Consider the following 14,543-nt stretch of genomic DNA (forward strand, 5'->3'; position numbering starts at 1 on the left):
CCTGGTGGATATGCCGTAATGCTAAGAAATGCTGGTCTAAGATTCATAGATGGTTGGAAAGGATGATGAAAATACAGATAGACTTTAAACCAGAATTGTTTTTGTTAGGAATATTAAGACCTAATTATGGTAAAGAGAATGATTATTTGATACTGCATGTTTTAACAGCTGCGAGGATAGTATTTGCCCAATTTTGGAAAAATGAGAATCTACCATCTGACCAGGCTATAATTACTAAAATGTTAGAGTGTGCAGAAATGGATAGATTAACATTGGAGATGAAAGAAAAAGATGACTCAGTTTATTTTAAAACTTGGGAAAAAATTTATCAATGGTTAGAGACGCGTTAGAATCTGAAAAGGACTTAATATTTTAGAATAGATGATTGATTTTTAACCGAGTTATAATTTATAGGTTGATAACATCTTTATTTTTAGTGACTTAGTGATTTTTATCTGTTAATGTTGATAGTCATGACTTTTTGAGATTTTATTATTCATGTTTATTTAAATAGATGAATTTATTTTGTTTATTAATTGTTAGCAATATGGCTATAGTTAAGCTTATTTTAAAAATGGTTGAGTATGATACTTACTGTACTCATTATTATGATCCAGACAGTAGCTTGTTTGTTAAAATATGTGATTGTACCTATCCTTATTTTATCCTAAATCCCCTATTCCCTTCCCCCCCATCCCCTTCCCTTACCATACCCGTATTGTTCCTATTTTTCCTTATGCATATAAACTCAATAAAATATTTTTTTTTAAAAAAAAATACTGCAGTGGTTTAAGAACAGACAGGCAGACAAAATGAGGAAATCATAGATGAGGACAAAAGAAAGCTGGATTCTGGTAAGAGAACATAAATGAAAGGTCTCATTTCTGAAATGAACATTTGTAACATATTAAAGACTTAAGGACTTGCAACTTGAAAAAAATGCAGGGCAGCTTGAGAATGCAGAAAGCTCCAAATAATTTTAAAAGCCTAATATTTTAAGGCTGAGCACAAAAGAATTGAGGCCTTTGAACTATGGTGCTGGAGAAGATTCCTGCGAGTCCCCTGGACTGCAAGGCGATCAAACCAGTCAATCTTAGAGGAGATCAACCCTGACTGCTCTTTAGAAGGCCAGATCCTGAAGTTGAAACTCAAGTACTTTGGCCACCTAATGAGAAGAAAGGACTCACTGGAGAAGAGCCTAATGCTGGGAAAGATTGAGGGCAATAGAAGAAGGGTCGACAGAGAATGAGGTGGCTGGATGGAGTCACTGAAGCAGTAGGTGTGAGCTTAAATGGACTCCAGAAGATGGTAGAGGACAGGAAGGCCTGGAGGAACGTTGTCCATGGGGTCGCGATGGGTCGGACATGACTTTGCAACTAACAACAACAACAACAAATATTTTAAGGTGTGCAATTTGCCAGGGGCAGGAGGATATACCTTTAACATTTATTCTAAAGTAGACCACATTATTTTAGAGATTGAAAAATGCTTATATGTTCCAGGATTAGCTTCATAGTAGTTTCACCAATTAGTGATAGGATAAGAAAAGTAACTTAAGAAGAAAATTATTTCCCCACACAAGCAAACTTGAGCTTCAGGAAGCTCTTGTAGCTAGATACGCCTCATGTTTCAGGAAAAGGATAGGCAGATAAAACACATACAGTAAATGCAAGTGAATCTTTTCCAGCAGATGAACTTAAAACATTCCCTCCTGGTAACTTTGGGCTGTTTGTATGAGTACAGAGGGAGATAGAAAGAAGAAAAAACAAACAAACAAACACATTTTTTCTCCACTCTGTTTGTTGGCCAGACAAACAGAGTGAGGGTATTTTCCTTTGGGTAGCTTATTTTAAGTAGAATTTCTAGCAGAATTTTAAAATTCTTTCTCTTTGAATTAGAGACAATTAACAATCACATTTACCTCACACACAAAGACTTTGACACACATATATACACAAAGACAAAAGAACAGAAAAGGAAACAGAAGTCTTAGTTTTACACATCCTAGTCATTCCCACCATAAATCTCAGTTAACTCAAATTAGGGAAGGCACAAATCTTAAACATACCACGTGGTTGCAGAGAGAGAGAGAGAGAGAGAGAGAGAGAGAGAGAGAGAGAGAGAGAGAGAGAGAGAGAGAGAGAGAGAGAGAGAGAGAGAGAGAGAGAGAGAGAATCACTATTTCTTATTTTCTCTTTAAGTACCTTTATTTAGCCAAATTGGTTTCCCAGCAAAGCCCTGAGCAAAGCCCATTTTTTAACATATTTCTCTTGCTTTTCATTTTGAGCAAATCTCCTAGGGGAGTCCTATTGTCACATTTGAACTGCCGCTTCCCATGTTCCCTCTCAGATGTGGGGCTCACTTTGGGTCAGTCAGGTACAAAAGGAAAAAAACATCTGGTTTTTCGGACGAAAAAGCGTCCGGGGAGGACTTTGGTTCCCTGATGAAGTACCTTTACCTCTTTCCCTGGGAACTATCTGTCATGGTTTTCGGACTCCTTGTTAGTCCAGGAGGACCTGCGTCCTTTTGAAAAGCGATGAGTACTGACCCCTCCTTTTCTGTCATGGTTTTCAGACCCCTCGTGGGTCTGGGAGGACCTGCGCCTTTTGGAAAGCGACGAGTACTGACCCCTCATTTTCTGCCCCCTACGCAGTGAATACTGGCACCTTCTGAACTAGGCTTTGCTTCCAGGGCCTTACCAGCTGGTTGCCGAAATCCAATTCTCTCATTCACTCATTCCATTCCATTTTCACACAGCCTCTCCCTTTTCCCTAACAAAAGGCCCTGCACTCTGGTCAAACCCCCATGCTTTTCAGGGTCTGCCACTTGAACAGATCCTTTCTGTGGTTAGGAAAGACCAGAGGGAGCAAAATCCAACTGTAATTGGGAAAAGGATCTTTTCACTCACACACACAGAAATACACACATTTCTCTCATGCCCTGGGCTTTAAAGTTAAAATTTAGAGGTACTCACCTTCACCTTCTTTCCAAAGCAGCTGTTGAGCTAAAACCCAAAACTCCCTTTACTACCCTGGCTCCACATGGGCAGGGCCTAGGAAACCCATCCACAGACACAAGGGGTCTGCTGCCAGCAAGATGGGGCTTACCCATTGGAGAGGTTAGCTTGGAGTCCCATCCTGGGGTGCCAAATTGTTGGAAGAAAAGTCTTCATCATGGTTCAGTCCAAGCTGGGGATAAACAACAAGGCGACTGCTTTAGAAAGAAGGTTGCAGTTTATTGAAGAGGAGAGCCAGACAGAAAGATGGCTCTGGCAGAAAAGAGGAGTGAACACATGTAGGGAGTGGGTTTTTATACGCTCTGGAGCCTTTTGTTTGGAGTTGTTCCTGTGGCAAGAACTTTGACCTGAATCTGAGTGTGCTTTCTGGTATTCTGATGGTGATGGGTTAATCCTATTGTGTCCAAAGGTCATATCCTGCTTCCCTGGGGCTGATGACTCTTAGAGTTTGGATGGGGTATGTAGATTTTAGGTCTTTGTCTTCTTAATCTCCTAGCTCCCTGGATTTACATCTGCATCTCTATAGAGCTGGTTTCTGCTTGGGGAAGGGAGATCTGGGACTATTAAGAAAACTGAGCATGCTTTCCTGCCTCTTTAAGATCCTTTGAGGAAATATATTTTTTTGCCCTTTTAATATTTCCTTCTCTGGGGGGCTGACTTCCCACAATATGATGAATTTATCCATGTTTATTAATATGCACCACTACCAGCTAGTTCAGGGGTCTTCAAACTTGGCACTTTTAAGACTTGTGGACTTCAACTCCCAGAATTTCTCAGTCCTCATGACTGGTTGAGGAATTATGGGAGTTGAAGTCCATAGGTCTTAAAGTTGCTAAGTTTGTAGACTCCTGAGCTAGCTGGTTTGTCCTCCTGAACTCTTCCACAGTGTAGTAAGAATGCACCCCCCAATCCCTTCCCTGCACCCTTAAAGACACAGGAATCAAGTGCAAAGCAAGAAAATAAAGAAACACAAACTCCATGTTTTTTATCTTTAAGCTGCCTCAGGCGTGTCACGTGTCACAATGTTGCAATTCTAGACTGAAAGACTCCAGCAATTGTGAAAAGCTTTAGCTTTAAATTAAGCCTGTTTACCTTCAAAGAAAACTTTCTAAAAGCCACAGACAGACTCAATTAAAGGGGATAAAACTAATTACATTTGTTTAAAGGGATTAAACCTTTCCTGTTGTCTTTTTTCCCTTCCCCCATCCAAACCACGTTCTTTTATAGCCTCTCCTCTCTTCCCCCCCTTTTCTTCAGTTCACCTCCAGCTCCGAGCTGCTTCTGGAAGCGCCAATCAGCTGGAGCCTTGCCGGCTCCTGGGGATTCTGCCAAGCCCAGACAGTCCTGCAGCTGCAGTTGCCTCTCCCTCAGGCTTGGCTCGCTTCAGTTCATTCCCCTCCCCTGCTACACTTGGCTAGCAATCACGTACCACCTGCCATGTGACAAAGTACCACAAGTGGTATACATGCCACCGGTTGAAAAGCCCTGTCCTAGGACATCCCCCCCCAGCCTGGTGTCAAAGCCAGGTCTTGAGGGACCTCCTGAACATCAGGGATGGAGCTAACCTTACTTCAGAGGGAAAAAGTTCCATTAAGTAGATGCCACATCAGAGAAGACCTACCTCCTGGGACCCTCCAAACATAGATTTATTTATATATTTATTTATTCAATTAATTAATTTCATGTTTCTAGACCACTGATCTCCTTCAAGGATGCACCATGAACCAAAAAACTGCATCATGACTTCTCTACCAGGCCTGATTGGATGGGCAGATGTAATGAGAGCAAGGCAGTCCCTCAGATAACCTGGCCACATGCTATGAAGGGCTTCAAAGATTAAAACCACCACTTGGTTTTGGACCCAGAGGCAAACTGTCAACCAATGCAGTCCATGGTTGTGACATGTGCTGTTCTGGAAGCACACATAACTACCTGCACCACTGCATTCTGCATCAGTTGAAACTTCTGAATATTTTTCAAAGATAGAATGCATTACAGTAATCCAAACTGGAGGTGATTAGGGCATGAGAGTGTGAGCAGAGCCTTCTGATCTAGGAATGGGCACAAGAAGAATCTGTGCAAAGGCCTTCCTACCCATGACTGTCACCTGCTCTTTGAGCAGTTCTGAGTCTAAGAGGATCTCCAGATCACACACTCTGTATCTTATAGCTTCCAGGCACCAAGATAAGATACTCACATTACTTAATTCACAGGGCAGAGATATATAATTGGATATCACCAGCATAATAATATCTCATCCCATGGTGATAGATGAGCTCATCCAATGTCCTCATATAGATATTAAATAGAAGAGAGAGCGAGAGCACCAAATCCTGCAGCACCCACATAGTAGAGGCCATGGGCAAGACTTCTCCACATGGAACCAATCCTGGGGAAAGGAAGCAAACCAGCACAAAACTGTGTCACCTATTCCCAATCCTCTGAACTGATCCAGAATGATACCAAGATCGATTGCATTGAAAACTGCAGGATACTCAAGTAGGGCAAGAATAGATGCACAACCCCCATCTCTCCCTTAGCAGAGGTCATCCAAAAGTGTGACCAATGTTGTTTTCATCTCCTACCTGGATCTGAATCCCAACTGAAAAGGATCCAAATAATCTACTTCTTACAGGGTCCTACGTAACTACTGTGCAACCACCTTCTCAATCACCTTCCCCCAAAAGGGGAAGTTAAACATTGGATCAAAATTGCTGTTGGGGAATATAAGATCATACAAAAATGAAAACACTTTTCTAACAGAAGATGGGGGCAAGTCTGTTTGATGACCATTACTCTATTAGAAGTGATGTTGTCAACCCCTGGCTGAAAAGCCCAACCAAGCAAAACATCAGAACATTGCAAACTTCTAATGATTACTTTTATTGAGCAGAATCAAACTGGTACGGTCAAAGTAAAGCTAGCTCTAAGGAAATGGCGGGAAGCAATTAATTAAAAGAACAAAAGTTTTCCCACCCTTCTCTGATAGTACAGGTCACATATTATGAGAACAGACTTTAGTTTCGCCAACACAATTCTTCAGCAGCTTCAGGTCTCACACTGATAAAGGACACCTGTAGATTCAAAGCTCTCTTTCCTTCCTTCCTCCCCTGTTGGCAAGTTAGAAGCACGCTGTAGTCCTAGAGGCAGTAGGGTTCATAGCTTGACAGGTATATGGATTATTGTTTTCTAACAAGCTAGGAATTAAGTGCAGGGAACTTAATATAAATATAAAATTGGGGTTTTTTTACATATCACCATTAATATTTGGTAAACAGTGTATTGTCTAGGTTTGTATTTACAAATAATAACATTTAATTTTTATAGTTCCATATTCTATATAGTAATTTTCCTTGATTTTCTCTTCTTCCAATAATATTCTCTTTTATCAACCTTAAATTAAAACATTTCTTGGTAATTTTTTGGAAAAATAACAATTAAATGTCTACAAATATCCTCCACTTCATTATTAAACTTCTTTTCTAATTAACCATCTAGATCACCTTGTCATAGATCCTGTTTTTATAGTTCTCATTTAAATTTATTTTCCCCACAATATTCAAAAGAAAGCATTTTTACTTGTTAAAATTTTCTTAGAGTTAATTACACTTACATATTGAAATCTTGTTCCTCATATGAACCATCCCAACACTTACATTTTTCATATCTTGAAATAGAAAGAAGAAAGGACAAAAATAATATACTATCTAAAAAAAGCATATCCCTCTTAAACTAAAATACCTTAATAATCAAAGTTTCATTTTTTAAAAACATATTCAAATCTTCAAAATCCATTATATTTGAATATTTAATACATTTCCCTCATATAAATCTTCCCACACATTTTTATATTTCTCATATCATAGGCAAAAAAAATACTGTATTACTTAAGGAACCTATCCCTCCTAAGCTAAGATTCATTTGTATTCAACATTTTATTTCTTTAACTGTATTCAAACAAGTGTTTAATCTTTAAATATTTCATCAAACGAATCCCATCATCTAATTTCTTAATTCTGGCTTTAGCCCTTTTTTTTGCCAAATATTTTTCCTAGTCAGTATGTTCCGTTGAATCCCAAGATCTTCCCATGGTTTTTTTTATTAAAAGTTTTATGAAGATTACAGTATAAACCCCCATACCCACCCCGAAACCCCTCCCTCCCCCTCCCCCACTTCCCAGAGCTGAACACAGGGTTACAAATATAATAATCAAAATCTATCTAACATTAACCATCTATTAAAATAACCAAGTCCATAATGCGCTTTAACTCCCCTTTAACACAAATTTAAACAAATTAAAATTAAACATACCCGTATATTCCAGCGTATAAGACGACTGGGTGTATAAGACGATCCCCAACTTTTCCAGTTAAAATATAGAGTTTGGGCTATACTCACCATATAAGACTATCCCTGTTCCAACGCACACCAAATAAAAATTAAAAAACATCAGATTTGATTTCAATATGGTAATTTTAATTCAAATGCTTATGACATGCAGGTACTTAGCAGGAAAACTGTCACTTATAAACATAAGGCTGTTTGTCATCAAACATGTAAACATAAAACAGTGCAAGTGGATTAAACTTTTCCTAATTCATTCTAAAGCTGAAAGGAAGGATAAGACAATAAACCATGGGAGCTGCCATGCTGTTTGTTTTCTAAGCCAGGGCTTTTCAACCTTTTCACCGATTGTACCACTTTTAGAATATGGCAACATTCGAGTACCACCAATCACCCAGCAAGGTGTCAAAAGCTTGATGACAAAAAAAAAAAATATGGAAAAAAGTGATAAAGTACAGGTAGTCCTCAACTTACAACAGTTTGCTTGGTGACTGTTCAAAGTTACAACGGCACTGGAAAAAGTGACTTGTGACCATTTTTCACACTTACGACCACTGCAGCATCCCCAGGGTCATGTAATTTACATCTGGATGCTTGGCAACCGATTCTTATTTATGATGGTCACATTGTTCCAGGGTCATGTGATCACCTTTTGCAACCTTGTGACAAGCAAAGTTAGTGGGGAAACCAGATTCACTGGACAGCCAGCCATGTTACTAATTTAATCTCTCTCCTTCTTTCTTTCTCTCTCTCCCTCTCTTTCTTTCTCTCTCCCTTTCTCTTTCCTTCTCTCTCTTTCTTTCTCCCTCCCTCTTTCTCTCTCCCTTTCTCTCCCTGTCTCCCTTTCTTTTTCTCTCTGTCTCCCTTTCTCTCTCCCTCTCCCTCCTTCTTTCTCTCTCTCTCTCTCCCTGTCTCCCTCTCTCTCCCTTTCTCCCTCGCCTCTTTCTCTCTCTCCCTCTCTCTATTTCTCTTTCCCTGTTTCTCTCCCTCTATTTCTCTCTCCCTCTCAAAGATCCTTAAAATCCTTAAAGGTTATGCTTGGGCGGAAGACTTTTTCTTTTACAGATGGGGCGGATGGGCCTGACATTCGTGCGCAGGCAGGACCCCGCCCGCCGAGCCACCGCTTCCCCATCGCCCTCCACGCCAGCCAGCTCCATCTTCAGACCTCCCAGCTGACGGGCACAGGTCCGGGGGTCGCCAGCTGACGGATGCAGGAGTTCGGTGCTGCAGCGGCCTCCCCTTTGCCCTCCGCACCGGCCAAAGCGTTGCCTGACGTTCCAGCTGACGGGCGCAGGTCCGGGAGTCACCAGCTGATGGGCGCAGGAGGTAGGTGCCTCTGCGGCCTCCCAGCTGCTTGCTTCTTCGGCTGGAGCAGTTGCAAGGGCTTGCATGGTCCCCAAGGGCCGCTGCTGCGCTCCCCGCCACCGGCGAACTCCTGCGCCAGTCAGCTGGCGACCCCCGGACCTGCGCCCATCAGCTGGGAGGTCTGGAGACAGAGCCGGCTGGTGTGGAGGGCGATGGGGAAGCGGTGGTTTGGCGGGCGGGGTCCTGCCTGCACGCGAATGTCAGGCCCACCCGCCCCATCTGTAAAAGAAAAAGTCTTCCGCCCAAGCATAACGCCAGCAGTTCTGTGCCACAGAGGCTTGAGACACGGAGGCGCGAGATGCGGAGCGGTGCGGTGCAGTGGGAGGCGGCAGGACGGGGGGAGGGTTTACCTGCATCCTGCCAGCCGAACTCTGGAAGCCTGCCTGAATACCCGTATTTTCCGGTGTATAAGACGACTGGGCGTATAAGACGACCCCCGACTTTTGAGAAAATTTTCAGGGTTTAGAAAGTCGTCTTATACGCCAGAAAATACGGTATTCATAATCTAAATATTAAACAATACAATACTAATATTAAAAATAATAATAATATCATATAATTAAAACTAACAAAAATTCCATTAAAATAAACTATTAATAATAACAATACTCTAGAGTTTACTCATAACCCAAATGAAACTTTTTAGTCCCATATTTATTCTTCTCCAGACCGAGATGTATCTTTCTTGTGACTGATCCTTCAAATAAGTGGAAATTTTAGCCATTTCTGCTAAATTTGACACTTTAAGCGTCCATTCTTCTATAGTGGGCAAAGAGTCCTTCTTCCAAAATTGGGCTACCAATAAACTTGCAGCTGTTGTAAGATTCAACATCAAATTCATTTCTTTAACATCCGAATCTTCCATAATGCCTAACAAAAATAACTGCGGTGTAAACTTTATCTTTTTCTTAAAAATATTTTGAATATTCCACCAAATCTTAATCCAAAATGCTTTTATATCCCTACACGTCCACCAAATATGAAAATAAGTTGCATCTAAACTTCCACATCTCCAACATTTGGGCTGTAAATTAGGATACATACAGGACAGTTTNTTTTGAGCTTGAGTAAATTTTACATTTCTAACCCAAATTATCTCCCATATTTCCAATGAAATTGATTCTTGAATATTTTGAGCCCATTTTACCATACAATCTTTAACTAATTCCGTTTCAGAGTCCAATTCTATCAAAACATTATAAATTCTCTTTATGTGGGCTCGAGTTTGATCTTTAATCTGTTTTATCAAATTCATATCCTGCTCTGAGGTAATCTGATGCGTTATAGGTACAACATCCATCTTTTGCTGCTCTTTTTCTTTATGTCTGTGAGCTGCATGGGTCATTCTTTGTCCCTTTGGATCATCTTTCATCTCGGAAAGTTGCTGCTTATCACCTTGTGAATCTCCTACACTTAATGGCATTGCTCCTTCAACCGCTTGTTCTTCAAACATTCTTCTGCTAAATCATGGAGATAGTGGTGAACCTGCCTTCAAAACCGAACTGTAAAAATCTCTTGCTTTCAAAATTGTGTTAAGTCTGTAACATGTCCCCATATAGCTCACCACAATTCCAACAGGTATATCCCATCTGAATTGAATTTGTCGTTTTTTCAGCTCTTCAGCCAAAAAAGCAAAGTCCTTTCTTTTCCTAAGTATCTTAGGAGGTATTTCCTTGAAAATTATAACATCTTGCGCTAGAATTTGGAATCTCTGTTTATAAAAGGCTTGAATAACTTCATTACGAATTGATCTTCTGGAAAAGTAAATTACAACATCTCTTGGTAAATTTCTTTGTCATGCGACCCATGAATTTACCCTAAAAAAAAATTCTATCTCTCTCAAAATTTCTTCAGGTTCGCACGACAAAACAACAGCCAGGTCTGCTGCAATCTCTTCTTTCAAATTTTCTTGCACGTTCTCCTTCAATCCCCTTATTCTCAAAGCATATTCCATGTCTCTATATTGTGACATAATAATTTCATTCTGAGTTATATCCACATTATCCTCTACTTTTCCAAGTCTGTCCTCTAATCTTTCAACATTTTCCACCACCTCGTCCATCCATTCATCTAAGCGTTCTACGTGAGCTGCTAAACCTTGAAAAGCTGTTTCGCTGTATTCATCAAAGCATCCTGCAAGTCCTTAAGTGTAAGTGATGGCGGTGGGGGAGAAGGAGGGGGCGTCTTTGGCTTAGGTTGCTGTGAAGTTTGAATAACCGGAGAAGAAATCTGACCTTTCGGAGGAGCAGAAATTCCAGTACGTTTTGAAGCCATCTCTTTTTTTAAAAAAAATCTTGTATAATCTTGTAAAAGCAATAGTTGCAAGATATGTACAGTATATAAGAAAAAAGAAAAAACAATAATAATAAAAAAAGGAAAAAGGAAGCTTGCAATTTACATAAACTAGTAAGTGTTACATTGTTTCCTTGTCTTCACTTAAACGTCAAGTAAAAGTGAAAGTCTCTTAAGTATCACTTCAAACAAAAGAACGACATTCCGTGGCCATATTTTTTTTTCTTCTTGTAGTTTAAATAGTAAATGAAGAAGATACTTATTTATCTTCTGAGTTAAAGTCCCAAATTAACCAAATTCCAATCCTCCTGATCAGCTCCATCTGATTTTAATTTTACTCACAGTCTCTTCAATTAGCAGATGTGGAAGCAGCGTCTGGCTTTGTTCCTAAGAACAAAGGCGGCCTGAGGTGCGGAGAAAACCCAGACTCCGAGGGAGTTCCCACCTTCGTCCTCCAAAGAAAATTTTTTAGAGGACTAGGGAACTCAACCTCTATCCAGGAAAACTCACCTCCTCCCCTTCACCCAGGGAGAGAGGTTTCAAGCCGCGGAACAGCTGTTGAACGCTGTTCCTTCAGGCTTTAACGCATCCCCGGGGCGGACGGCTTAGAAAAAAGCCGCCATCAGCGCGGCAGTCACCACCAGAATTCGATCTTCCCATGGTTTTGTAGATGTTGCTGTCAGTACAAAAGCTAAGTCAATTAAAGTATTTTTGTGAAGATATTGCTCAGAGATCTTTCTCTTTTTTTCTCTCTTAGTTTCTCCCATCACCTTTTTTTCCTCTCCAATTCTTGAATTCTTGATGTATAGGTTGTCTTTTCCATGTCCAGTATTTCCTGGAAGGTTTTGTCCATCTGAATCCTTCCATTATTAAATTCCATCTCAAAGTTTCTTTCCACTAGTTTATATTCAGTTGTCTGCTTTACATGATCTCTCTCTCTCTTTTTGTTTTCTGATCCTTTATTTGTTGTGACGTTAAATTGAGAATGCATTCATTTAAATTTTCAAATTCATTTTTAATTTCCTTGTGGTTTGAAATTAATGTCATTTGTATTTGTTGTAACATAACATACATTTCCTCCTAGAAAGTATTTATTTTTTCTTGATATATTCTTTCTGCAGGCCTCTGATGCTCCATAATGACCAAAAATCCTTTCTCTGCCAATTGCTTTAAAGTTACAGTTTAAAAAATATTTATAATCCAGGAAGGTCATTTTTTTTCTCTAAATTTTATAGTCCACAATGTTTTCTTTTCTATTACTACAGCTGTTCTTTGTTTGGTTAAAGCTTTGAAGGTCACAATAAGTTTTTTTTCTAGGCTGTATATTTAGGATAGTATTTCCACCCACCACTAGATGTCAGCACCAGTCCATCTTTCAATTTTCAAAACAAATAAACCATTTATCTCCGTTAATAATCTTTTGCCAGGAAACTCTTAAGAAATTCCATCGATTTCACCTTTTCCAAGTTTAAATCTTATATTAATTTTATTTCTGTGTATTTTTATTCCCCATAAATTTAATTCACCGCTTCCATTTAGAGGAGGGCGGAGCAAAGACTCCCCCCTCACTTTTGGAGGATTTTTATTTCTGGGTTTTTTTCTTTTTCTTTTTTCAGGAAATCAGTCAGGTAGAAGAAAGAAAATCAATATTCAATCATGCTGTTTACGATCACTTAATTCAGCTGCATGTAGCTAGGGCTAGACTCACGAATGACGCTAGCCTGTCTTCTGTTGGTTTCTGGAGAGCTTTCCCCAGATGTCTGGATTGACCACCATTTCCCCAGGTTCGGCAGGGCTTCCCTTCTTCTTTGCTACATCTCCGGGGTTGCTTTTGGCCCACTTAGGGTCCTCGAACAGAGAGAAATCAGCCGTAGGGTGCAGAGCCCCGCAATCCCTCGGCTGTTGTTGCTAACTGTGCAAAACCAGAAGCCTGAAGTCCACAAGTCTTAAAGTGGCTAAGTTTGGAGACCCCTGTTTTATGCAAATAATACAGAACAATCAGTACTGTAATACTGTTACAAAACATAAATCAGGGAACACCACTGAGTTTAATTTATCATTGGGGTTTTATCTGATTTTCTTGGATGCTTCGCAGAAAGTAGAAATGAAAGCATTATTGGAGCAGTGGGACACTATTTTAAGATGCTGGCAAATGCCTAATCTTGCCCATTTGTGAATTGTACACCTCTCTATATGAGTTGAAAGTATCTCATGTATATTATAGGATTGAAGAAGAATCTTGGAACTTGCTATAACATATTGCTTTTGATTTATAAGGTGTGAGTGATGTTTGCATAGGTACAATATTTGTTTAATGATCTGAACAAGAATGTAATGACTCACTTCTACTAATGGTATGATTTCTTAGCAACTTTAAATTTTGAAAGCTATGTGAAAAAATGACATGTTTGTTAATCAACTAGAATGTTTCTTTCTTTGCAAAAGACTGGAAATAATCCCAAAACTAGACTATATATACCATTATGATATTTTAATAAGGATAATAAAATATACCAGACAGTCTCTTTTAGAACTAGAGTTCTGGCTCTAGATGTTATTAAAAAGAATCCTGTCAATCTTCAATCTTCAAAGCCCAATTTAAAAGGCTTTGAGTTTTTTTTCCTTGAAAAGTAATACATAAATCTTTTAAATAAATGCTAAGATATGCTTGCTTCAGCAGCACATATACTAATATTAGAATAATACAGAGAAGATTAGCATGGCCCCTGCACAAGAATGACAACAAATTCTCGAAACATTCCATATTTTAAAAATTAAAATAAGTACTAAGACAGCTCTGATTCTGAAGATCCCTCAAGCAGAAGAACAGTATTGAAGGACAACAGAATAAAAGACAGAAAAGTGCAGAATAGGGCAATCAAAATTATTTAGGCACTAAAAGAGTTAGCCTGCAGCGAAAGGGAGCAGTGTTTCCACATATGCATCTTAGAAAGAAGTGATTAAGGAAGGAGATAAGATAGAAGCATATGAAGCACTGAATTAAAAATGTGGTTTGAAATTCCATCTACCCTTAATAGCTTCAGAATCCATGAATTGAAACTAAGAGTTTTGGATTTGATTACTCCAAATCCTTCTGTCATTGCTTTGTATTCACAGATTAATAAGAAGGACTTTAGCAAAACTTAAAATTTAATCATATACTTCTTTATGTAAAAAGTCCTTATTTACATAAATGGTGGCATTTACTGCTATAAATTCAATGCCTTAGTGCTTATCAACTTTTATGTTTTTTAAAAGCTATTAATTACATTTATAGAAGACATCTACAGATACTAATTAAATGTGCAAAAGACTGACTAACTTAGTTACAGGAATTATTTTACTTTTGACAGCTTTATTCAGAATCAAGGGCATCATGCCAATTAAATACCAATTTGTAAGGGAAAAGAGTCAAAGTGACTTCACATCTTCTGTCCTATTTATGACCTAAGGATACATCTGCTAGTGTAAACAGGCTTGAACAAGACATGAATTTGATTTGATCCATCAAGCTATTTTATATTGC

The 14,543-nt window shown here is 39.1% G+C and overlaps 1 non-coding gene across 1 annotated transcript; it reads left to right on the forward strand.

Annotated features, from left to right (window-relative positions):
- The first annotated feature begins 13,685 nt into the window (after positions 1-13,685).
- LOC114923914 lies at positions 13,686-13,787 on the forward strand. The gene has a single exon (XR_003810734.1). It is a non-coding gene; the product is annotated as a U6 spliceosomal RNA (small nuclear RNA).
- Positions 13,788-14,543: the final 756 nt, after the last annotated feature.

Source organism: Protobothrops mucrosquamatus, unplaced genomic scaffold (genome assembly GCF_001527695.2).
Source record: "Protobothrops mucrosquamatus isolate PMUCROS unplaced genomic scaffold, P.Mucros_1.0 scaffold_262, whole genome shotgun sequence".
Taxonomy (NCBI): Eukaryota; Metazoa; Chordata; class Lepidosauria; order Squamata; family Viperidae; genus Protobothrops; species Protobothrops mucrosquamatus.